The sequence below is a fragment of the Papio anubis genome, chromosome 12, assembly GCF_008728515.1.
Source record: "Papio anubis isolate 15944 chromosome 12, Panubis1.0, whole genome shotgun sequence".
Classification (NCBI taxonomy): Eukaryota; Metazoa; Chordata; class Mammalia; order Primates; family Cercopithecidae; genus Papio; species Papio anubis.
The window spans coordinates 100,608,161-100,635,012 of NC_044987.1; the positions used below are offsets into that span (position 1 = coordinate 100,608,161).

The 26,852-nt window shown below is 37.0% G+C and overlaps 1 protein-coding gene across 2 annotated transcripts in view; it reads right to left on the minus strand.

Annotated features, from left to right (window-relative positions):
- The window catches only part of LRRC4C (leucine rich repeat containing 4C), a 1,317,608-nt gene extending 1,302,315 nt beyond the window's left edge, over window positions 1-15,293 (minus strand). For both annotated transcript variants that reach the window (XM_017948475.3, XM_017948470.3), the window contains exon 1: window positions 14,204-15,293. The gene's annotated coding sequence lies outside the window, so the exon portion shown is untranslated. The remainder of the gene's footprint in view (window positions 1-14,203) is intronic.
- Window positions 15,294-26,852: the final 11,559 nt, after the last annotated feature.

Consider the following 26,852-nt stretch of genomic DNA (forward strand, 5'->3'; position numbering starts at 1 on the left):
ACATAAAGGAAACACATTCTGCATAAAGAAAACACTGTAATTTCTCAAGAAATATCTTATAAAGAGTACATGAGAAAATCCCTTCTCCCCAGAGCTTATTTATCTCGCATTTTAATTCTGAATAAAGGGATCATAAAAGCATATCAAGATCCATGTTGCCCCACAAAGGACATCCAAAGGCAACCTGAATGTCCCTGCCCCACATGAGACAGCGAGTGATTTTTAAGGGATGGAGTAGGCTGTAAAAGGGAGTCACTGGGAGACGAAAGGAGAAAATGGAAGAGAGAAAGTAAAGGAGGCAAAGTAGAAGGCACTGAGGTTGGCATCACAGTTCTGTTTGGAGACAGATTGAATGGTGCAATGAAAAGTTCCCAGAAGGGTAAATCAGAGGACCCATGTTTAAATCTTGAGTTCTCTACCTATTGGTTGCATAATGTTGAATCCATCACTTAATCTTTTAATCCTTAGCCTTCCCATGTGTAAAATGTGAACAATAATTACATTTTTCTTAAAGAGTTACTGGATGAATTAAATGAAACTTGTGAATAAAACATAAAAATTATTTTATAACAAAAGAAGAACATATTTTTCCTTCTTCAAATAAAGATCCAAGCAGGAAGACGGAACCCACAGTGTGTATGAATGGGTAACTGCGTGTGTGTGTGTGTGTGTGTGTGTGTGTGTGTACATGTTATGTAAAACTTACTGCCTTAGATATTTGGGGAAAATGTGTTTCCTTTTTATATTGAAGCTGTTCATCATTTAAATGACATTACTTATTAAATTCAATGTCAGGCACACAGTAGGTTCTACACATTTGTTGAATAAATAAGTAATGACTCAAAAATAACGTTAAATGAAACGGAATGAAGGTCAAGCTCAAAATTAGCAAAGTATAGACATTTAATAAAAGCTGCTCTGCAGTTGCAAAGATAGTATTCACTCTACCAGGTTACTCTTTCTCAAGAAAACATAGTAGACAACAACTTGAAACTCATAGATCTATTCCCTCCCCAGCTTAAATTCTAGGAAATGAATAATGCTTGTGTAATATATAAGCCTGTTCTAGTTAACCATTCTTTGTAATAAACCACCTCAATATGGAGAGACTTAAAACAAAAGTTTTGCATATCTAACCATTCTCTGCCTTGGATGGGTGATTGCTCTGCTTGTTTTGCCTTTACTCACTCATGCACCTGCATTCAGCTAGACAACAGGCTGGGCTGGAAGGCCCAAGATAGCCTCACTGGCAGCTTATGCTGGCTGTTAGTGACATGCACTGCGGGGGACTGACAGAATTGTGGGTCAGGTTTCCTATATGTGACCTCCATTAGGCTGGATGGGCTTTCTTTCTTAGTGGTCCCAGAGCAGCTCTCCAACGGAGGAAAATGGAAGCTACAAGGTTTTATAAGGCCTATCCTTGTAGGTTATGTAATGTTATTTCTTCCACATTCCATCAAAGTAAGCCACAAAGTCAGATTCTAGGGGTAAAGAAACAGAATCCACATTTTAATGGGGTGTCATATTGCAAAAGAATGGATATGTGGGATTTGTGGCCTTATTTTTCTATTTACCTCAGAGAATGGAGGCCACATGTGGCCCCTTTCCTTACCAAGGGGACTGCAGTTCGTTGTTGCTAGACCATGTGCACCAAAAGATCATCTGTTTTAAGTTTAACAAGTAAAGTCCTTACAGAGTAAAGAGCAAAGGAGTTCTGAAATCACAAAACTAAAGCAAAAATGATGTCATATTGAACATCTGATCAAAACACAGTAATCAGGAGAAATAGAGAAAAGGAAGCAGATAGAGTAGGCCATCTTTTTAATTATGCAGAAGATCTGGGCTTGGAAGACACATTTTTAGCATAAAGCATGCTACGAATGTGACCATATGTCTGGGAGAGTATAAGCTGCTTTAAAACAGGACTGCATCTTCTCACGTCCCAGCTCTAACAATTATTAGCTGTATTATCTTTGCAAGTTACTTAAGCTCTCCTAAGCCTCATTTTCCTCATCTGTAAACTAGACATAATAATAATATTACCTGCATATGTTTATACTAAGAATTAAACAAGATGTATGTGCATCCCCATCAGAGAATACATGAAATATGTAACTAAGAAATTTCCCGGTTTCCAATTACAAATTCTCCTAAGCTCTATTTTAAAGCTATTAAAACCGCATGAAAAATAATCCAATCTCAATTATTTAAAAACAGTATGATAACTTGAGTTCTAAAGGGTGAGAATTTACAATCCCATGGAAGACGGTGGATAATTTGCCTTTCATTTTTGTCCCCAAAGTAAGTTTATTGAGATAATTTGATCAGCAAGTGTCCTACCTTCTGAGAATATATGCAGAACAACTTAGTAGATAAAAGTACCATAACTGACAAGATTCCAACGTAGTAATACCCATTAATGTGCTTACAATTGTAGGACAACCCTGAAAATGTATAATACAATTTAACTAAATATAGCACCACAATCTACAACACAAAAATGTTCCAACATTCGCTCAAATCCTGATTCAGTTAAAACATAAAATAGTTACAATGAACTGCTATTCATTCTTCTATCCTGTAAGAAACAGAAGGGAAAAAGAATCCATGCAAATATATTGTACAAATACTTGTGTGTTTCATAATAATCTTAGCAGCCTCACCTATGTAGAGGTACATTTGTGGGTGTTTGTGTGTATGGTGTGTTTTGAACATCTTTAAGGCTTGCTTGAAGTTTTATTATCAGCTTGGCTTGCTTAATAGTCTTTTTCCTTTATGTTGTCCCTTCACTAATTGGGCAAATGTGATAATTTGTAATGGGTCTCCAACTCATTAATGTAATTTAGTAAGGTTCTACTGTATTTCAGCAGATGCACAAATGAGGCTGCTGCACACGTCTGGTATTTTTTGGAGCTTTACTTCATCAGCATCCACAGTATTTCTGCTTTAAAATTGAGAAATGATTGCCCCTTAATCAGCTATTTGTTATACTGGGCTACAGAAATATATGTGGTATCATTAATAAATAATTTTAGGATAGAACTTAGCAACAATTAACATTCACATAGAGTTTTTGTTGTTGTTGTTGTTGTTGTTGTTGTTGTTGTTGAGACAGAGTTTCACTCTGTTGCCCAGGTTGGAGTATAATGGTGTAATCTCAGCTCACTTCAACCTCACCTCCCGGGTTCAAGCAGTTCTCCTGCCTCAGCCCCCTGAGTAGCTGGGATTACAGGCACCCACCACCATGCCTGGCTAATTTTTGTAGTTTTAGTAGAGATGGGGTTTCACCATGTTTCCCAAGCTGGTCTCGAACTCCTGACATCAGGTGATCAGCATGCCTCGGACTCCCAAAGTGCTGCCATTACAGGTATGAGCCACCGCACCTGGCCTACATAGAGCTTTAAGGTTTAAATCTTATTCTTATACATCCAAACACAGAAACCCTATGTATTCTCTTGTGAAGAAAGGTATTATACATAATTTTAAATGACTTAGAAAACAGCATTTCATAATATTTCTAAATATAGCTATTTGATTTGTCCAGACATTTGCTACATAATTTTGGCCATTTATTTAACCATCTTTAAAATCTGTATAATACCTACTTCATAGCTTTTTGGGGAAACGATCAAATATTTTTATAATAAATATAAAGTTTTAAACACATAGTAAGGGCTGAATACATGCTTGTTGTTATCATGATCTTGATTTGACAGATAAGAATATTGTACTTTTTAAAAGATACTTACATCTAATGACAGAGAAAAGAGATAGCTGTCAAATATGTAACCAGGGTTTACAGATTGGGAAGATTTGAGTTAATTATGCAAAGGTAGTCTCTATTCTTCACTTCTAGCAAGGAAGCTGCGGAGCTGGGTCGCCAATATTGCAAGGCTGGAGCTAGCAGAAGCATTGCCTCTGATTTGAAGCCCTAGGCTACTTAAAACAGTGTGAGTGTACAGAATAGAGGCTAGGGCGAAGGAGGTAGATTTGAAAAGGTTCAAAGACGGCGCCAAAACAGAAAGTGGGCCTGGGGGCTTAGGCAGGTGCTGGAAAAGTTGGAGCTAAATATGAGGTTGAAATAAAAATCCAGGAAGAAGGAAGCAAGAAACCAAGAAACTCTAGCAGGCCATCGGGGAGAGAATAATCTGAATAAATGTCAAAGATAGAAGGTGTTGCCTAATACTGGCTTGATTTTGTTATCCTCTGTGGCTTCCACTGGGTAAGAAGGGTAGGAAAAAAGATGATGAAAGGAGCAAAAAACAAAAAAAATGTCCCTACATTCTGGCCCTGCAAATCACTAATTACTGTGACGGGTGAGTAAAACGGATAGAAAGGCAAGTTTTTCTGGAACCACACCCAGGCCCAGACAGGAGAGCAAATTAGCTCTTTCTCTGTTTCTCAACCTCCTATCTCTGCTCTCATCACGGAAGAAAGTCAAGGTGTTATTCAAATAGGCACCTGGTAAGTGACTCTCTACTGGCCTCCCCGCACCCCCACCAAAGGATGATAGTAATGACCAAAGATTCAATCTGAGCAGTTAGTTTCCTCTTGATGGGGGCGGGGCGGGGGCGAAGCTCTGTTGCTTCTTCATGTAGATGTGGTCAGAATTAGAGCTGACTCTCTTCAAATAGTCTCCCTTTTGCCTTTCCTGGACCTTTATCTTGGATCCAGATTCTAAGCCAAGAAAAGTAAACATCCTACGAAACTACCTGGCAAATTTCTAAATGTATCACTGTGAAACTGTCATCCCTCTAGCTTCAGAGAAAGAGAAACTGGCGTCTACTCAAAGCAGACAAACTGTCTCTCTCATCTCTGAAAACTAAAACTCTGAAAAGAAAAAATTAGACTGAAGACGAGAAGGTCAGAGAGCGACCTTTTTGTCAACTCTTCATGGTTGTGTTAAGTGCCATTCCATTCTGAGCTGGCTGTTCTTAGACATGTTTCCCTCTAGAACATACCACTAGAGATGCTTGGACCATCTGTCTGTCCGACAGACCATCTGTACAAGGCACTGGCACCCCTTCCAGATAACAGAAGAGAAACTGAGGACACTAAATAGGTGAGTATCTGTGTCTTTGTTTTCTAATCCCTCTGGCAATAATCGGTAGAAGAGAAAAAGGAGGCCAGGAAAATTGTTTAAGGTTAAAAAAAGTTATAGCAAATGCAGAAAATAATTTTCATACAAGCAACCACAGAAATATTTAAAAAGTAATAGAGAAAAGTAGCTGTTTCTGGCATTAAGTGTTAGGTAAGCTAATGCCCAAACTGAGAGGAGTCAAGGCACCAGGGCTTTGAGACAGATGCAACTAGGCAGACATTCAGGTAGACACTGCTTTTAACGATGTTTTACCCTGGGCAAATCACACATCATCTGTAGTTCAGTTTCCTCATCTTTATCCTGAGAATAATGATGCCCTCTTTATGCAACTACAAAGTTTTTAACACCTCATCTGAAACACCATGGAATTAAATGTGTCACAGCCGTTGTGTCAATTTTGTGGGTTTTCACAAGGCTGTCTACAGGGCTCCAACCCATGTCCACATTCCTTCCTACCAAATACTTTTTGATGTATTTCCTTACTCTATCAGCACTGATGTATGCAAAGTTATAATTTCTTCTGATTTCTCCTTGGAAACATTATCACTGCTTCACAATATAGATATTTAGGACAAACCTCAAATTCCCCTTCCTTCTTTAAGCTTCCCCAACCACAAATTCCTCAGGGATAACTCCCTTCTCTGAGTTTTACATACTGACTTTATTATTTTTTGGTTCTGAATCCTGTGCTGCCTTGTTTAGCAAGTTAATTGCTCCTCTGTCAATAGAATGTCAAAAATAATATATGAACACATTTGAGGGGAAAATCACATTGCTTACAACTTTGTGTTCCACATCATAACTGTGATAGAATAGTGAATCTAGAAGGTATTTAATAAACAAAGTTTGAATAAATGACACCATCAAAATGACTACAGAAGCAAAAGAATGTACTGTTACCCACAAGAATATTCATTGAGAATTCTGACTGACTTATGCAAAAGTGTTCTTGACCTAGATCCATGACATCGTTCTGAGGTTCAGGAATAGGAATAGGGTTATTTTAAAAAATAAACACCTCGACCCACTCCCCCCACACACATAGACATATATAGACATAGATATAGATTTGTGTGTGTGTGTGTGTGTGTGTGTGTGTATGTATATGGTGCTGGACAAATGAGTCTTGGAGAAAAATATGTATTAGATAGGAAGAACAGAATTTCATTTAGCAAAAGCTTAAAAAAAATGTAGCAGTGCTTATAGTGATGGAAGAGATGAAAATCAAACTTGAAGCAGTAAAAACACATCCAGGAGAGTCATGGCAGTGAGGCATGACAGGTCAAGGGTAAAGAAAGGGAAAACAGGAAATAGCATCAACCAGATGAACCCAGGAAGAATTTAGCTATTCGTGAGCAAAACAGTCCTGTTTCATGAAAGTGCTGGCAGCCAGGGGGAACACTCAGTAAAATTTTAAACTACTTTTATATCTGCTCTTACTTGGGCACTGGAATCAGAACAGGTTGACTGATAATATGTTTAATGCTTAATAGTAGTCCAGGTACCTTGGTAGAGAAAATGACCCTGAGCAAAAGTCACATATAAACATGGTTTTCCTTTTGAAGAAGGGAGACTGGAGTTTTTTCCTTGTATGTATCTATATTCAGACTACTGTCACTATGTATGGTGGATGTCTCCAACAGAAAAAATTAGCAAACCCATCCACTGTCATTAATCATTTGCTTGTTTTCAGGAAAGAGTATGCTGTTATTAATTTTTTTTCTAAATGTTTTCACTTCACACATATTTTTTACTATGTTATTCAAACATGTGTCTCAATTTATGTGGATTATTTTCTTCTTCTATATGGAGTATCTACTGGGGTCAAGGTATATATGGTCACAGGTTTTAATTCCAATCATATGGTTGGAAAAAAAGTACACCCTGCACCATTGTGTGTTTACTTGGCCTTTGTTTCTGTGACTTGTTACCTAAATCATGAAGGTACAAATTCAAACGACCTACACAAGGAATTGAAATCTCTCATCTTTAAGTAACTTATTATCAAACATTCAACATGCTAATTTGTTTGCTCAATACATATGTAAAGAAACAGCTAGAACTTCAAAAACAGTTAAAAATATAATTGAATATCTACGTTATGTAAAAAAGCTAGAGCGTTTTTACAGGGATTAGAGAAAAGGTGGTGTTAAAATTTTCTTTGTCCCTTGACAGTTTTAAGTTGAAGAAAGATTGCTACTTCCTCTCTTTATCAAGAAAGCTTTCATAATATGACCTTTTCCCCTGTTTACAGCCAAGCAATGAGTTTCATGGCCCACACTTCAGAACCTGACTTTAGAAAGAATTCCCCAGTTTATGAAATTCTGACTCAGTTCCCTTTCTCTGGTCTCCTTGCATGTTCTGTACCAGTCACTCTTTTTCCATCATGTCCCCCATTGACATCAATATGTTGAAAGATAATTTCCCTCCTCTCTTTTACAGTTTTATAGGTAGACAAACATGAATATTTGCTTCTCTGTTTATTCATGTGCTGTAATAATTTGTATCATCTCTGGCACTGCAGAGTACAACAACATTTATACAAACTGAAACTGCTAAGTTATTATCATAATTACTATTACTACCAATGATTATAAGCAAATTTAATTATTATTATAATGAGATACCTTTTATTGAGCACCAATTAAATTCTAATCTCTGTTCTAGATACTTTGTGAGCATTATTTTTCTTAATCTTTTTACAGCACTACAAGGTAAGATATGGAAATATAGCTACAAAAGTAACCTTCCCAAAGGTACATTACTAATGAGACATAACAAATTGGGAGATGCCACCCATAAAGTAAATTCTGCAAATGTTCCTTAATGCCACTGAAGATTTAGTGTTACAGAGAAAACTTTCACTTCTTCACTTTCCTCTGAGCCCTGTAACTTCAGTACAATTATCCACATGGTATCAGACATTTTAATAAGATCTAAGTAATTGTCAAAGTTAAGTAGAGATCTGCCTCAACTTATGGCTTCTGCTAAAGACCACAAGAATATGGTACTGATGATGTATATATTAGGGACCCATTGGTTCAGAGAGGCGCCCTTCAGAGGCCCCTTAGAGATACTAACATCACATCTTTCCACTGATAGAGTCAGCCCTATTATGGGAACGTGATTATTTGATTTGCATGTACAGAAGGCTTGCTCTGGACTGTCTATAATTATGTGAAGAAGCATTGGGTTTGCATCCTACAAATAAAAGAAACCATGGTGTAAAAGAATAGACATGGGCTTTGGAGTGAGTCAGAATTTGGGGCAAATAAATCCTTTTTTGCCTTATCTGTAGTATGGGAATAATCATGTTACCTTGCTTATTTTGTGTGTGTGTTTGTATGTGAGAAGTATAAATAAATAATCTAACATACCTAGCACAGTGCCTGGCACATACAATACCTTTGCTGACTCTATGAGATAACTGATTATAACATTATGTTTTCTTGGTGTGTGCTGGTAATATATTTTGCAGTATGCCACAAAAGGAGTTTCCTTAGTTCAGTGCAAAACTTCAACCACAAATTCTGATGCTTAAGGCTGTGATAGAGGGCAACGAACTTGTGTTTGCTATTTTGACCAATTGACATCCCTCTTTCCTTTCTAACTCTCCTAGAATCAAATTTTATGGCATGAAGCTTTAAAATGCAGGGAGCATAGATCTTGTCTTTCTTCTCACAAAGTCATAAAACAGACTTCATCCATTCATTTTAAGGATAGAAAGAACCCACAATCTGAAGGACAAAACCCTGTTCCCTCCATGCACAGGCAAAAGCTGACTTTGCAGTACAGAAATACCTGGGTCAAGTGGTACCAGCCGTGCAGAGTTAGCAAAGCAGAATTGGACTCATCACTGACAGCTCAGTTCAGCTACATTAGTAGGAACAAGGCTTTTTACATCTTTTCTGATATGTTCTTGAACAAAATAAAGGTCATACACAATGACAGAGCCCCACATAGGTCAGATTCTGGCAGAGGAATCTTAATTCTTTTTAACTATCAAGTCAAAATTCCAAGGGGCAGCCTTTAAGACTGCAGCATTCCCTGTCCAAATACAGGAATTGCAGCAAATAGCTATGAGTAGAAAGTCCTTCTAATACACCCCACAGCAATGATTGTAGTGCTCGTACCTGGTAGGTGCTTGATAAATATGCATCCTTTCATTAACTGTGAACAAAACGAGATTTTAGGTAAAGAGCAATGTTAACACCTCTTGGTGACATCTGAATTGTGTTTCTGCAACCACATATGGAAGGATGCACGTGATTCTTCCTCCTTATATTCGGTATCATTTTGAAAGTTCTGAGTATAAGTGAAATGACATCTGAAAATGGTGCTTAGGCTGCTCAGAAAAAGGGTGTGATGAAACCATGGTACATGAAATGAGCTAATTTACAGAAATATAGCTTTCAGAATGTAGCTTTCTGTCTCCAGTTTTACTTAGCACTCAGATTGCATTTGGGGATTTTGCCCCCTGTATAAAAATATAAAAACACTGGATTAGTATGGTCTTCCTATTCTTAAACTAGTTGAACAGGAATGAGAGAATATATGTGAGCTACCTAGAGAAGTCCAATTTTGTGTCAAGGATTTTACTAAGTGCTTTACATAAAATTATTCATTCACTCATCACAGAATCGCTTATAACTGATTGTCCCTATTTTACAGATGAGACAACTGAGGCTTTAAGAGATTAGGTATCTGATCTCATTCTATTCAACTCCAAAGTCTGTTCTCACTACCATCTTCTCTTGCTGTCATAACTTCCAAGTCAGCTTTTTAATTCTGGTCTATCTGTCCATCAAATGCAGCTCACTGTGAAAATCATTGTTTGCTGTGCTATTACTAAAAAATGTATATTTTATTTATATAATTCCCAAGTGTAACTCAAATTCTAATCAACAACCTCATTGTGGACTGGAGTTATTTGGTGACTGCAAACTTGCTAGTAGTCTGTGTATGTCCAAGTCTGGGAAAGTCAAGTTTTTCTTATGTTTTCTGGATATCCAGTGAAAATGAATTCAGGTCATTATATATTTTCTATTTTTCATGAAACTAAAATTATGCCTCATATGAATTGGCTAATTATTTATGCATGTATGCATGCACATGTACATACACACAACACATACACATATTCACAAGTAACTAAGAATGTACCACAAAAATTACTGAGGAGAGGCAAAGTCAACACATTTGGAAAAACACCAAAACTATAACAACATAAATGTTAATACCAATCATTAAGAATAGGTCAGTTCTGCTTAACACTAACTTGAAATTATATTGGAGGAATCATTTTATGTCTCGGACAATACAGAAAGTCATCATTACTATAACACATTACTTTTCTACAGAAGAGTATATCTGTAGATCTTTTTTTCTACAATATTTCATCATAGCCTTCACAACAACACTATGAGTTAAGAATAGTTATTTCCAAATTATATAGGAAGAAATCAAGGTTCCAAGACTTTGAACGACCTACCAACCATTAAGCAATACTTGCAATGTTTGACTGACATCTTCTGATTCTCAATCCAGAGGGTTTTTTTTTTTTTTGCTTCTGATTTTAACCCCAGCCTCCACCATTCCCCATTTTATCTGTGACTGCTGAGTAGTCCCAAATGGAGATGCAGATAATTGAGTGAGTTGGCTTAATTTATTGCAAAGCCCCTGCTCTATTCACACATCAATTAATCCATCTTTTATCCTGTAATTTATTGGGGTCCCTGAGAGGTTGTTCTGAAGTGATGGAGAACAGTATCAAGGACAAACAAAATAGCATTTGTCATCACAGACTGTATCTTCTTCTTCTCAAGAGTCTTCATTTTCTGTTGTAGGCTGATGCTCTTAGCCTATTCCTATTAGCCCCAGTTCCAGCATCAGCTCAGCTCTTTGAGCTAACAAACAGCTCTAGGCTGTTGTAATGACTCAGCAATCAAAATTTCAAGTTCAATCCACCTGGTCCTTACCCACCTCCAGGGCCGGGGTTGCAAAAGCTCCTCTCTGCTCTTGAACTTACTAGGGGATGTTCCTGGCTCCTTCTTAAAGGTTCTCAGTAGCTGACTTTCCAGCTGTCAACCCTGTTTGTTACAGAGGGAAAGAGCTATTCATGTGTTAAGTGCCCTGGGTCTTAAAAACACAGGAACACACTGGAGAATGTTGGGCCTCCTTGTCTGACTTCAGCAGAGTCCCAGGGAAAGGACTTCCAAGTCTAAATAGAGTTAAATACAGAAAGAAACTGGAATGTCCTTTATTCTCCCCAATAAACTCAGAGAAACCCTTCACCAATTCATTCTTTTAAAAATATAACCCTGCATATGCTGCTTCTAGGGAACTTTAGCCTTTTCTTTAGCAACTCTGACATGTTACTCCTACTGAAATGGAAGGCTCCCTACCCCCATTGACCTTTCTTTTCTGAATTCTCTAAGCAATAAAACAAACCCTGGTAAACCTCAAAACCCTCTCTACCACAAAATAAAACTGAAAAAGCCATGGACCTGGAGTTGGTTCTGATCAAAAGCTGTTTATTATTGCTCTGGCCTGAGCTGAAAATAAAGATGCAAAGTTACAGTTGTGCAAACACCATCAGGAACCCTTGAGATATGGGAGAGATGCTTTGCACATTGCATAAGCTGTAATCAGAAAAGCCTGAGTTGACTGTACCCCACTCCTATTATTAGCCTAAAATAAGTGATCATCAAAGTGTTGCTATCGCTAAAAGATTCACTCATTACAATTATTAAATCTTTAATACCCAAAAGCCAAGTTGGTATCTTTTGTTGTTTTTTTGTTTTGTTTTGTTTTGAGGTAGTATTGAGAATAATCTGTGCAATTAATTTTTACCAACACCACACATCTAAATATACCAGTACTTGGTGAGAATATGAATAGGAGAACAGTCAACATTAGATAACCTCAATGGAGAGAGGTACTAATTTGCCAGATTCCAGAAAGACATTTTCAAAGGACCTCTCTCTATTCAGAGCAGTCCTAACACTAAATAGATGACCTAAAATGCTGTCCTCCATACCTGGGACTAGTTGCCAAAAGATGCAGGTTAATAAAGAGCTGACAAACTTAAGGAATGCTGATTGTCCAGGCAGAGCTTGGGGAGCCTCCAATACCCTGCCATGACCCTTTGGCACTTGGAGTATCAGGATCCTTCTCCTTACAACAGAAACTTTGTGTTTCTTATTCGTATATTATTCTCACTTTCAGGGTTTATGAACCTCAGATGGTTTTTTCCACAAAGAAAATAAAATTTTATTTAGGATTTCTCCTAGGTTCAAGCCACTTAAAAATTAAAAAAACAAAACAACAAACCTCCTTTCTAGATAAGAAAAATGTACCTGGACGTTATGGGTCACAGATAAAAATATCATGATCATAAATCATTGACATGAAAGACATAAATTATACTGACAGGAGTTTTCCCATGGTAATTTTTACTGAGAGTACTGCCTGGAGTACCAGGTACAAGGTTGGGCCAGGGGTGGAGAAGGGGCAGCTTCTCACAGTTTTCCTCTTTTACTTGCTTCTCTAAAATCATTATGCAAAAAATATTAGATAGATGAAAGGCTAGGATAGCCTAGGGTAATACCAGAGTATAATCTCATCTTTAAGTTTTTTGTTTGTTTGTTTGCTTGTTTTCTTTTTGGAACTCCTTCTAAATATATATATAAAATCAATGTTTTGAGTATGATGCCTGACATCTCTCAACTTGGGTGCTCTCATAAATCTTTGACCCAGGCCACGTAGCATCTGAATAAATATATTATGCTACAATTTTCATCTTCTTTCTATACATAGATATCAACACCTGGAGAGAATCACTTAGGTGTGCTCTTCTCTACCTAGTTACCACACCTGTCATCTCTTCCATGAACGTGTCCACAGTAACAGTTCAAGTTGGCTAACATTCCATGAACTAACACTATTCTTTTCAGGACAAACCATCCACATGCACTGGCAGATGAAGAGTAAGGTTCTGCTGCCTTCCTGTGAGGTCTCAGCATTTTAGAAACCTATTTACAAGTGATTTTTTACTCGTGGGGAGAAGCTAATTGATACCAATGCAGAGATAAAAATACTACAAGACACGGGAACACAGATGTTATCACAATGAAATGATATTTTGCTTTAATTAAATAACCTTGGGATTGAAACAGGTGAAATATTGTCTGCATTTCACTTTGAAGGAAAAGCTTGGAGGTGCGGGTGAAGAAAGGCACAGTTAACTACCAGGAAACTAAAGAGACTGAGTTAGGCAAGATGTTTGAGTAAAGTCACCTGAATTCCTGATGCCACTTGCTTTTACAGCCAAGAATAGGCAATTAAGAGCAATTTTCAAACACATCCCCTTCTCAGGGGACCACATAGGGTAAGAGGATGTTCCAAAATGAGCGACACTAGTCTTAATCAGGGAACACTGCATTCGGAAAGGTTAATGAGATGCAATAGTGAGAGAATCAGTGCAAAAAGAGAGAGGTTCAAAATACTAAACAATTTCCACTTTGTTCTCATTTCCTCCAATTAAGAGCTGGTGAAGCAGCTTTTCTGTATTCCACACATTCGCTACTCTCTAGAGCAGATATAACTAACTATTCAAGGAGAAAAAAAAATAGAGCTATGAGGAGGGGGAAGTCTACTATTAAGTTATCATGAAAGTCCGGATTACACCCCCACCTCCCCAGCCCCCAGTCTCTGAGCAGACACACTTTGCCTCTAACTCAGAGCCTGTGCCTGTCGCTTTTCTGATTAATGCTTTTCCTCAAATTTAGACAGTATTTCAAGGCAGGAGAAAGCTGGAATTATTTTTTTTTCCGGATTTCATATATTCAGAATTCCCTGTGAAAATGTTAGATAAACAAGAGAGGTATAAAAATGGTAAGAGGAAAGGGGGGATGGTTATACAAATGGAAATAACCTCCTTGGCATAAAAATAGCCCCAAAATGCCACACACTGAGTTCTTCTGAGCATTCCAGTCTCTAGAAATGAGCGTATAAACTGCATATGGATTTCCGAAAACAAGCAGGAAAACACAAACATTGCAAGACAACAAGGACCGAGATCTGAGGAGTCCCGTGACTTACCTTCTTTATGGATCCTCAAAGTTCACCAAGGAAAATTTACAATCCTCTAGCTTGCCGTGCACTACTCTATTTTCTTTTCTTCTTTTTATTTTTTTAAGTCATATCGGAGAAAAATAATCAGTTTTCAAAGGTTCCATGTATCTGATCTTCCAGCACCAGCAAAAACGTGTCCAAGAGACTCCGCCAAAAAGTAAGCCAAAAACTCATCAAAGGCAAAAGCAGAAGGGGGAGTGGGGAAGCAAGGAGGTGGCAAAAGGCTGGGGGTGGGGGCTACAGACTGTGAGCCCAAGTGCCCGGAGAATATTGTCACGCTGTTGAAATCTCCTACTGTACGAAATACCTGCTTTGGTTGTCACACTAACACGTACACACACACGGACACTCACACATTCTCTTTCATGCAAAGCAGGCACCCACACTCACAAACACATACAAACACAGGCACTCACACAAACCAGTGTAATGAAAACTGTCAGTAGTAACCTCCAAGAGCTGCTGTGTGCTGCAGATGGCACAGCTCACTGTTACCTTCCCAGATCTGTGAAGGATCAAATGAACATCCAAAATCAGGGGGGCCCCAGGACTAGGTAGATTCCGGATCCCTCTCCCCCAGGCAGATGCATCAAGCCAGGAGCAGGTCAATCAGCAGAGGTGTCTGCTTGCAGGGTGCCCCGGATTATGGCAAGGTTATTAATCTTGATGTGCTGCATCCCCCACCCCCAACATTCGGCAGCCTGCATTGAGATGATTGCCAGAGCTGTGTCTGTCCCTGTTCTACTGCATTTGCTCAGCCCTCTGATGCTGCAAGTGAGACACGGTGGAGGCAAGAATACTAATAAGGTGGTTAGCTACAGTTTCTTCAAGGCAGTCGGCATGCAGTACAGTAAATGTGTACTTCCCAGTGCTCCGCGTGTGAGCCTGCGTGTCTGCAGGGAGGGCAGTGAATCCATCTCCGGCCAGAAGACGAAATGGTTTGCATCCTGCCTGGGAGAACTATATCATCATCGGAATCATCACTGTCCTGCAACGGCGCTGTCTATGACAGTATTTTGCTTGGGATAAAGAAGGGGGTTTAATGGTTTAGAAGCCTAGAGCTGGCATTTAAAAGAGAGAAAAAAAAATGTCTAGGGAGACAAATTAGCTTTATAAATAGGATCCAAGGAGACCGAGGCAAAATTTTAACATGCTGCTTCCCTGGCTGTTAAATGGAAATACAAAGCAATTTCAAAAACCAGCTCCAGACTATAAATCTTGGAGCTGGCAACAAGTATCTGAATTTGACTGATGGGATCATAGATAAATGGATTCTTGGTAATATAAAAAGTTTGCTCATGCATTCTGCTTCATAGCCATGGATCCGATGTATGCAGCAATTTAGGTACAGTTCATTCATTTTTAAACATGAATTTAGACTTGACACCTGCAATTTTACTTTAATGTACACTTTTAAATCACATAGCTATCAAATTGCAGAGAACATCTGTGTGGGACAGTTTCACTAGAGGGATTGGTTAACAATTGTCCATCACGAGCATTATAATACATAACATTTTTACCTGAAACGAGCTTAAAGTTTTCAGAAAAAAAGTATACATCTCTTTTAGTACCAAACAATGAAATTAAAAATACATGTGTAATATGCTAAATAAGTTATCAGCCTCTAGAGGGCTAAATTTTCTGCTCCTTTGATTCAGTTTCATATTAAAATACCTTTTCATTAGTTTGGGACCTCACTATATTCTTTAAGTTGAATTAACTGGTATTATCTGGAAAAGTTGGACAGTTGGAGAAGGTAGATAAAGGCTAATTATAGAGCAGTGTAATACCAGGTATTGCCAGCAGATGTCACAAAAGAAAACACCGGTAAAATAATTCTTCCGAGAACGGCAAGCATTTAATCTTATTTACTAAACACATATCTTAATAAAATTGATGGGACTAATATGAAATACTGAATTTTTATAAAATTTTAAGGTGCAAATAAGAGCTTAGAGTATAACTTGCCTTTTATATTTTTCCAAATATCCCTCTCAAATCACCATTTTTCATAACCCTGGTAGATTTTCTATTATTAATATTGGAAAAAATAGTGTGCCATTAACTAAGATTAGACTTGCATATAATACTATTTCTATTAGTGATTTTATTTTGTTCCATAAAGTATAGCATCAACATATTATATGTAATAAAGCAGCTACTAGATTAAACTACAAAACAGTTTGTAAATTGGAGGAATACAGTTAGTCTATAAAAATTAGTGTGAAAGAATTATTCATGTTTAGGACTCAAACACTTAAAAAAGTAACACATATGTAGGATGTACAAAGAATTTTGACTGGTCTTTATCAATTCTATTTATGCTAATGTGTGAAATGTTTAAAAGAATCTAGCATATCATCTTAGCCTTCATTTACTTAAGTATAACTAATGGGTACACACCAGCTCGCAGCACTAATTGGCAAAATTGTAAGTAAAATACAGTATTAAAAATCGGCCTTTGGAATTTAGATAGATCTAGGTTCAAATTTTAGTTTTTCCTCGTATAGCATAGTTAGTCTCTACAAGTCATATATCTGTGTCTTTTATTGGGGTGGGGTTGTGCTTTGTCTCTGTCTCTCCTTTTTTAAATTTTTAACTTTTAAAAAAATTTCTTTGAAATCAGGTTGCTATGTCACTTGAAAGCAGGACACTAATATGTACCCAATAGGATTATTGTTAGGATTGGAATGAATTAATATTTATTATGTGCTTACCATATCCCCTGACACATAGTAAGCGATCTATCAGTGCTACAAATGTCTTATAAATAAAGTAGATATTTGATTTGTACTATGTTAGTCTGGCTTTGTGGACTACCAAGTTAAAGAAGAGAAATTATTTAATCAATCCTTTTGGTACTGAAGATGTGCTTTTAAATTTATTTTTACGAAGAGTTGGTTTGATCTTGTTTTTGTAATAAACCTATAGTTATATAACATGCGCCACTCTTTAAAAGTTTATTATATGCATCCCAGTCAGCCCTCGGTATCCATGATCTCATATTCATAAAATAATTTTTTAAAATAATGATACAATAATAAAAAGAATACAAATTTTAAAAAGCAATATAACAAATATTTACATTGTATTAGCTATTATAAGTTATGTAGAGATGATTCATGAAGGATGTGCTTAAGTTATATGCAAATACTACACCATTTAATATAAGGTACTTGAGCAGTCATGGATTTTGATACACAGAGGGGTCCTGGAACAAACTCCCCATGAATATCTAGGAATGACTGTACATGCATTCTTGCTTTACATATGTGTCCTAAGACTCAATAGGAAAGGGAAATCACTTTCTTGATTGTCTGATATTTTGACTCAGACAGAGTATTTGGAAGGAAGTCTAATAGCAAACACTGCTTCCTCATCAAGACTTGCTTTGAAGCCGATAGTGTCACCAAACACTAAAGTGTTGGTATTTAACAAAGTGCTAGGCGCTTATGTTTATGTCCCCCCAAATTTATATATTGAAGCCCTAATTCCTAATACTATGATATTTGGAAATGGGGTGATGAGATTCAAGACAAACTATTCCAAAATATGGCACCTTGACATTTAAGAAAATGACAGAAGTAGAAAGGTCACTCTCACTTTGCTCTTCCCTTCTCCCCTGAAACTGGCCATAAAATCTAGCTAGTCTTACTAAAGTGAGGTTATAAAACCTTCATTCCAGCGGAGGCCCTCCCCATACACTGAGAAAAGAGAAATTCTGAGAAATTCTTGTCCTTGCAAACACAGAGATGCCAAGAAGAATCTGAACAAATGGGCCTGGCTAAGTTATCTCCACTTTATTGCCTTTAAATCTTAACCTTTTTCTCTAATTGTTCTTCTACATGACTGTATACCATTCATCAAATATAAGCATAAATATACACAAATTTGTCCATTTGGGTCTTCATTTCTGAAGGATCCCATGTCACCTGAAACGTGTTAAATACATTTGTATGTTTTCATCTTGTTAATTTGTAATGTGATATAAGGACCTCAGCCATAAACTTTGTGATGAGTGAGGAAAAACATACTACTTTTTCTTCCCTACAAGGGCCTTTAGGAGTTAATTAGGTCACGAGGGTGGAGCCCTCTTAAGTAGGATTAGTGCCCTCTTAATAAGGGATGTGAGAGAGAAAATCTCTCTCTTTGTCATGTTAGAATGCAACAAGAAGGTGTCTATTCATAAACCAGGAAGAGAACCCTCACCAGAAGGCAAATCAGCAGGTGATACCTTGATCTTTGAATTTCCAGCCTCCAGAATTATGAGAAATAAATTTCTGTTGTTTAAGCTGCTCAGCTAAGACACAAGGTAAAATGAAATAAAATAAAAAATAAAATAAAATAAAATAAAAATAGTTACAGTTTATTAATCAGAAATTCAATGACAGACTACAGCAGATTATCATTTTTAAATGGATGCTTGGATATTGAATCTTTTGGCTACTGATCACTGGACAATTATTAGCTAAACAGTAAGTGCTTTTTGAGAGAAAGGCATACCAACAAGGTGGCTACAGGGCATAGTTACATGTAAATTCCTTCTGGGTCTCTTGAAGAAATTCATTAGATTAAAAATGTGTGTTATAAAATTAAACAGTTTATCGCTAAGCCTATTGTTCTTCACTCAGCATCCTAAAACTCTAGGGTGGGTTGAATAATCTGTAAAGTTGAAAAAAAGTTTCTTTGAAATCACATTGCTATGTAAGATTAAATACATCTCCTCCTTCATTCCAAGAAAGCTTAGTGTTATCAATAGTCCTCTAAGTATATTACTAAGAGCGTACATAATGGTAACATATTGTTCCATGAAGGGAGAGCACTGGTGAGTTCATTTATTTCCTCATATGCAAAATATTAAAAATTAAAATAATAGAAAATTTTTAAAACTTCCTTTTTTGGGGGGGAGGGGATGGAGTCTTACTCTATCACCCAGGCTAGAGTGCAGTGGCACACTCTCGGCTGACTGCAACCTCCACCTCCTGGATTCAAGCGATTCTCCTGCCTCAGCCTCCGAAGTAGCTGGGACTACAGGTGCACACCACCATGCCCAGCTAATTTTTGTATTTTTAGTTGAGACAGGGTTTCACCATATTGGCCAAGCTGGTCTTGAACTACTGACCTTGTGTCCATCTGCCTTGGCCTCCCAAAGTGCTGGGATTACAGGCATGAGCCACTGCACCCAGTCAAAAACTTCTTTTCTAGTAATAGAAAACCTCGAGTTTGGGGGGGAAAAAAAAAAAAGCCCAGATAATCTGGGACTTCTGGACAGTATGTTTGAATTAAGGAAGAAGAAATGCATCTATATCCACATTATTGAAAAATTCTAAAGTTTTCTGAGATAATAAGTGATCACCTACTACAGACAGCAGATATATGTATGGCTTTAATATGAATATGTTTTATTTTGGGGGAGTAAATAGTGAGTATGAAAGATCCCACCACCATCAATATGAACAGATTCCTCTTCCAATTTATATGTGAAAACTGCAATTTCATAGCTTCTCTCAGCACAGTTTACAATATGTCACTCATGCTTCTGTTTGAGACCTATATTATAGGCTAAGACATAAGCCTAAAACAGAAACTTAATTTAGTATTTGTTCCCTCCTTGGCTTATTGTCAAATCAGTTTGCCTGAAATTCAAGTTTTCTGAATTCATTTAATAGCCTAAAAGATTATATTCTATTATTTCATCTCTTGAAATTTTCATTAACTACATATTGAATTAAGCTTGGCTCTTTTATTTAAAGTGTTTTAACCAGTTACTGAGGGTTGGACATTTATTATGTTTCTCAAATTATTTAACCTTCCTATTTATATCCAGAAATTGCAAGCTTAGATAAGTGCAGCATAAATGTTGAGCTATTTGGATCAATTTCTCCATGAAGTTAGCCTTGAACTTTATAATTACTTCCTCTCATAAATCTAAAGCATATTCATTTAATCCATCTTCACTTAACGTTTATTATTTTATATGCATAATATACATCTTTAAAAAACTTTTTTTTATGTCTTACATCTTTTTATTTCCTAGAGAGAGCCTAACATAGCTCCCTCCAAACCTCAGGTAATGGATAATTTTTTATAGTTTTTACTAATAAAAAACATGCTAGACATAATTCAATTTAGAAGCTTTATATAGCATGTCATGGACCATGGCTCTTCTTTCAACTTCAGGCTCTAAATAGAATAATAATAGTTGGGGTGTAGATTACCTGCAGTTGAAACCTACAACTTCATTAGTTATTTGCCAATTCATAATAATTTTGTATTATTCTTTCAATATCTGTAAAATCTATAGTGATCCCCTCTCTCTCATTCCTGATATTGGAAACATGTACATTCTCTTTGTCAGCCTGGCTAGAGGTTTATAAATTTTAAAGATATCAGAGAGCCAACTCTTTAATTTATTTTTCTGTTTTTCATTTAACTGACTTCTTCTGCCTTTATTAATGTTTTTTTCTTCTGTTTATTTTGGTTTCTATTTCCTCTTGTTCTTCTACTTTGTTAAATACAGGCTTTGGACATTGATGTGAGACCATTCTTTTCTAATGTGAGGTTTTATTGCAATAAATTTTCCTCTAAAAACTGTATAGGCTGCACATAACAAATTCTATTATGTTGTGTTTACATTTTCATTTGGTTAAAAATACTTTTTAATTTTTCATTTGGTCTCTTGTTTATACCATGGTTTATTTATAAGTATGTTATTTAATTTCCAAATATTTGAGAATTTTCCATTTATCTTTCTGTTACGGATTTCTCATATTAATTCCATTGTGATCAGAGATCATTCTTTGTATGAATTGATTTCTGTTAAATTTATAAAGATTTGTTTTGTGACCCAAAATATGGCATAACTTGGTAAATGTTCCTTGTGGTCTTAAAAATAACATGTGTTCCACTGTGGTTAAGTGAAGCATTCTATAAATGTCAATTACAACAAGTTGGTGGGTAATGTGGTTTAGTGTCTCTATACTCTTAAATGATTTTCTATCTACTTATTATCAAAATCCTTCACTGTAATTGTAGATTTATCAGTTTTACCTGGTTTTGCTTTGGAAATTTTGAAGCTCTGTTACTAGACACGTACATGTTGAGGATTAAATACTTACTATGAAATCATTATGAAATTACCCTTTTTGTCACTGGTAATTTTTTAAACAAAATTTACTTTATCTGGCATTGATATAGCCACATCTTTTTTTTGGATTACTAGTAGTAGCCTATCTCTTTTTGCATCTTTTTACTTTCAACCTATGTGCATCTTTATTTAAAGTTTCTTTTGATCAACATATAGTTGTGTCTTACTTTTTTACTCAATATTACAATATCTGATATTTAATTAGGAATGATTATATCATTTAGGTTTGTTGTAATTACTGATAAAGCTGAGTTAGAATCTACGTACGGCCACTTCGACTGATGTGTTTGATCTACCCTTTGTTCCTATTTACTTCTTTTTCTACTTTTGTTAGGATCGAATATTTTTAAAATATGATTTTATCTCATTCATTGGTTTATTTGGCGGTATCCTTCCTTGCTCTCTCCCCCTCCTCCTTCACTCCCTTCCTTTTTTTTTTTTTTTTTTTTTTTTTTGAGACAGAGTCTCACTCTGTCTACCAGGCTGGAGTGCAGTGGCATGATCTCAGTTCACTGCAACCTTTACCTCTTGAGTTCAAGCGATTCTTGTGCCTCAGCCACCCAAGTAGCTGGAATTACAGGCGTGTGCCACCAAACCCAGCTAATTTTTGTATTTTTAGTAGAGACAGGGTTTCACCATGTTGGCCAAGCTGGTCTCGAATGCCTGACCTCAAGTGATCCACCCACCTCGGCCTCCCAAAGTGCTGGGATTACAGGAGTGAGTCACTGCATCAGGCCTATTCTTTTCTTTCTTTAGTGGGGAAGATTGCTGTAGGATTTACAGTATATACCTTTAAGTTATAGCCTACCTTCCAGTAATATAATACCATTTCATGTAGAATGTAAGTATGCAACAGTATTTATCATGTTCCTCTCCTCTGGACTTTGTGTATTATTGTCATATGTCTGTCTTCCACATTTGTTATGAGCCCAATAATATATTGATATTATTTTTCTTTGGTCATTAGACCTTTTAAGATGACTTAAAAATAAGAAAAATAACTGACATTTATTCACATATCATAATTACAATTCCCTATGCTCTTCATTCATATATATACATATAGATTCCCATCTGTTATCACGTTTCTTCTGCCTGAAGGACCTCCTTTAACATACTTTGGAACTGCTGGCAATGAATTTTTTCAGCTTTTGTGTGTCTGAAAAAGCACTGGGTCCATTGTCTTGTTTCATTATTTAAAAAAAAAAAAAAAAAAAAAAAAAAGCCGGGTGCGTTGGCTTATGCCTGTAATCCAGCACTTTGGGATCCTGAGGAGGGTGGATCACGAGGTCAGGAGTTCGAGACCAGCCTGGCAAACATGGTGAAACTCCATCTCTACTAATAATACACACACAAAAAAATTAGCTGGGCATGGTGGCAGACACCTGTAATGCCAGCTACTCGGGAGGCTGAGGCAGGAGAATCACTTGAACCTGGGAGGCGGAGGTTGCAGTGAGCCAAGATGGTGCCATTGCACTCCAGCCTGGGCAACAGGGCGAGATCCCATCTCTAAATAAATAAATAAATAAATAAATAAATAAAAGAAAAATTTAAAAAAGAAAAAAAGAAAGGTTCTGCTGCTATTGTTCCTCTGTACATAATGGCTCTATTTACTCTGAGGATGTTTTGATTTTTTTCTGTTTTACTCTGCATTTTCTTAAGTAATTTAATGATGTTCTTTATTGTGGTTTTTCTTCAGGTTTATATTACTTAGATTTCAATGAGCTTTCTGAATCTTTGAGTTTATAATTTTTATCAACATTTAAAAAAATTTAGACATTATTTCTTCATATCATTTACCTGTCCCTATTCCGTCTTTTTGATGACTCCAGTTTACATGCATAGTAGGCAGCTTATCACTTAATGTTGTCTTACATCTCATTGATAATCTGATAATCTCTTCTCTTCTTCATGTCTTTTTCTGTGTTTCATTTTAGATATTTTCTATTGCTAAATCTTTAATATTTATATTTTCTGCTGTAGTAACAAATATGCTATTAATTTCGTTGTGTTTATTTTAAATCTCAATTTTATTTTATTTATTTATTTACTTATTTTGGCTGGAGTGCAATGGCACGATCTCGGCTCACTGCAACCTCCACCTCCCAGGTTCAAGGGATTCTCCTGCCTCAGCCTCTGGAGTAGCTGGGATTACAGGCATGCACTAACTCACCTAACTTTGTATTTTTAGTAGAGACAGGGTTTCTCCATGTTGGTCAGGCTGATCTTGAACTCCTGACCTCAGGCGATCTTGGCCTCCCAAAGTGCTGGGATTATAGGCGTGAGCCACCACACCTGGCTAAATCTCACATATTACAGTTTTCATCTAAAGAAGATTATTTTGGATCTTTAAGTCTTCCATTCCTCTCTTTAACTTACTTATGTTTTCATCTACTTTCTTGAAAACACAAAACATATTTATATAGTTTAATGTTCTTCTTTATTAAATCTTTTATCTCCATTATTTCTCAATTGGTTGAAGTTAATTATCTTTCTCCATCACTGTGGGTTATAAATTATTATTTCTAAGCCTGTCTGGTAATTCTGGTTGTATGTTAACAAATTTTAATTTTATGTTATTGGAGGCTGATTTTTTTTTTTTTTTTTTTTTGAGATGGAGTCTCACTCTATCATCCAGGCTGGAGTACAGTGGTATGACCTCAGCTCACTGCAACCTCCACCTCCCTGGTTCAAGCAATTCCCCTTCCTCTACCTCCCGAGTAGCTGGGATTACAGGTACATGCCACCACATTTGGCTAATTTTGTTGTTGTTGTTGTTGTATTTTTATTAGAGACAGGGTTTCACCATGTTGGCCAGATCAAAATATGATTCTTACAGTTTTTCTGGAAAACAGTTATTTGAAAGAAGTTTGAGATTTCTAATTGTTTGAATGTAAACTTTGTAAGGCAAGACCACAGAACCCTTAGTCTAAGGCTAATGTTTCCCCACTACTGAGGCAAAGCAACACTGCATACTCTACCTGATGCTCATGTCTTATGAAGTTTTCCCTCTCTGACTAGTGGGAACAGAAAGTATTTCTGGCTTCTTAAGAACTTTTGGAATTGTTCTTCTTGCTTTCTTAGGTAGTTATTTCCCTAGTACTGGTAGTTTCCTCTCCGTCATCCTCTGATTAGTCCTCTGATGAAGACTAACATGAAGACTAATTCTGCAGATCGTAAAAGCTATCTCACTCCACAGTGTACTCCTTTTGGTACTCTGTCCTGTGAACTCCGGCTGGATTGGCCACAACAGACTCCAGCCTCTCTTGCTTCCACTCAGGGAGACTCTGAGCCCACCGAAGGTCTCCCTCCCTACTGTATAGTCTGGAAACTCTCTCCAGCAGTAAACTGGGTCAATCACAGGGCTTATCTCATTTGTTTCTCTACCCTCAGAGTTTACTATTCAGTGCTGACTTTTGTCCAGTAGAGTTGCAGTTTCAAATACTTTGTCCAATTTGTTTTAGTTTATTAAAGGGTGAGAATGGGTCTGTTCCCTGTTACTCTGGTTTGGCTGGAAACAGAAGTCTCTAGTTACCCATTCAAACAAAAATTGATATCACAACTGAATTTATTGTCTGTTTGTTCGTTTATTTTTGAGACTGCATCTTGCCCTGTCGCCCAGGCTGGAGTGCAGTGGCATGAACCCGGTTGACTGCAGACTCCACTTCCTGGGCTTAGGTAATACTCCTATCTCAACCTCCTGAGTAGCTTAGACTACAGGTGTGCACCACCACACCTGGCTAGTTTTTTTTTTTTTTTTTTTTTTTTGTAGAGATGGGGTTTTATTATGTTGCCCAGGTTGATCTCTAACTCTTGGGTTCAAGCAATTTGCCAGTCTTGGCCTCCCAAAGTGCGAGGATTACAGGCGTGAACCACCATGCTCAGCCCACAATTTATTTTATACAAGTTACTATTCATTTAGCCGGGAGCACAGTGTTGAATCAAACAGATCACATTTTTCCAATCATGTGGTCTCCATTCTAGTGGAGTCTTATAATTAGTAAATGAGTTAAGCAAATATGCATAAAAATATCTGAGAGAGTTTAAGAGTTGTGAATAAAATAGAAGACGTAGCATGATTGATATGGTTTGGCTGTGTCCCCACCCAAATCTCGAGTTGTAGTTCCATAATTCCCCTCTGTCGTGAGAGGTACCTGGTGGGAGGTAATTAAATCGTGGAGGCAGGTCTTTCCCATGCTGTTCTCGTGATAGTGGATAAGTCTCATGAGATCTGATGGTTTTATAAAGGAAAGTTCCCCTGTACATGTCCTCTCTCTTGCCTGCCCCCATGTAAGAGGTGACTTTGCTCCTCACTCACCTTCTGTCATGATTGTGAGGCCTCCCCAACCATATGTAACTGTGAGCCAATCAAAACCCTTTTCCTTATAAATTACCCAGTCTGGGGTATGTCTTTATTAGCATGTGAGAACAGACTAATACAGTGATAGAGAATAACGGAATAGGCTATTTTAGTTAGGTTGATCAACAAATCTCTCAAGGGTTGGCGTATAAATATCTAAATGATGACAAATTAGCCATGCAAAGACCTGGGATAAGTACATTTCAGGCAGAGGGGAGTGCAAACACAAAGGACTGAAGTCAGAAACAAAGCTTTTCCCACCAAGAAAGAGGACTTGATGCTAGATGATTGTCTTTTATACATTTCTGTCTCCATTATGTGGTGTATGGAGAGGCAAAATATAAAAGCTCAGTAACATGGTTTATTGTTAATCATGGATAAAAGTCCAAAGCAAACATTTTACACTATAGAGATTACTTTTGATAACTCTACCAACTTAACGTGAGGCTAGAAAACTGAATAAAGGTTTTAAAATCCTTTTCTGCTATAATCAGTCAGGGTAAACCAGTTTTTGTTTTAGTAACAAAAACAATAACAATAACAAATTCCAACCAAACAATCAAAACAATTTCTTGTTAACACAGATTCATCAGACCTTAACCTCCACTGGAGTTGACAGTTGATAAAAGGGCTCAATTCATTGTAGTTACTTAGGATCTCAGGCTGACAAAACTTCATCTTGACTGATGCTTTCATAATCATTTTCTAATGGACAAGAATATATGGCAAGTAACACACTGTATTCAAAAGTTTCAAGAAATGGTTCATATTGTTTCCACTCATATTGTTTATAGAAACAAATTAATATAGCACACCTAACTTTGAAAGGGTAGAGAAGGCTGGGCATGGTGGTTCATGCCTGTAATCCCAAGAATTTGGGGGCATAAGTGTGTAGGTTTCTTGAGCCCAGGAGTTTGAGACCAGCCTGGCTAACATGGTGAAATCCCATCTCTACAAAAAATACAAAATTAGCTAGGTATGGTGGTGTGAACCTGTGGTCCCAGCTAGTTGGGAGAATGAGGTGGGAAGATCACCTGAGCTCAGGTAGGTCTAGGCTATAGTGAGAAATGACCATTCCACTGCACTCTAGCCTGGGCAAGAGTGTG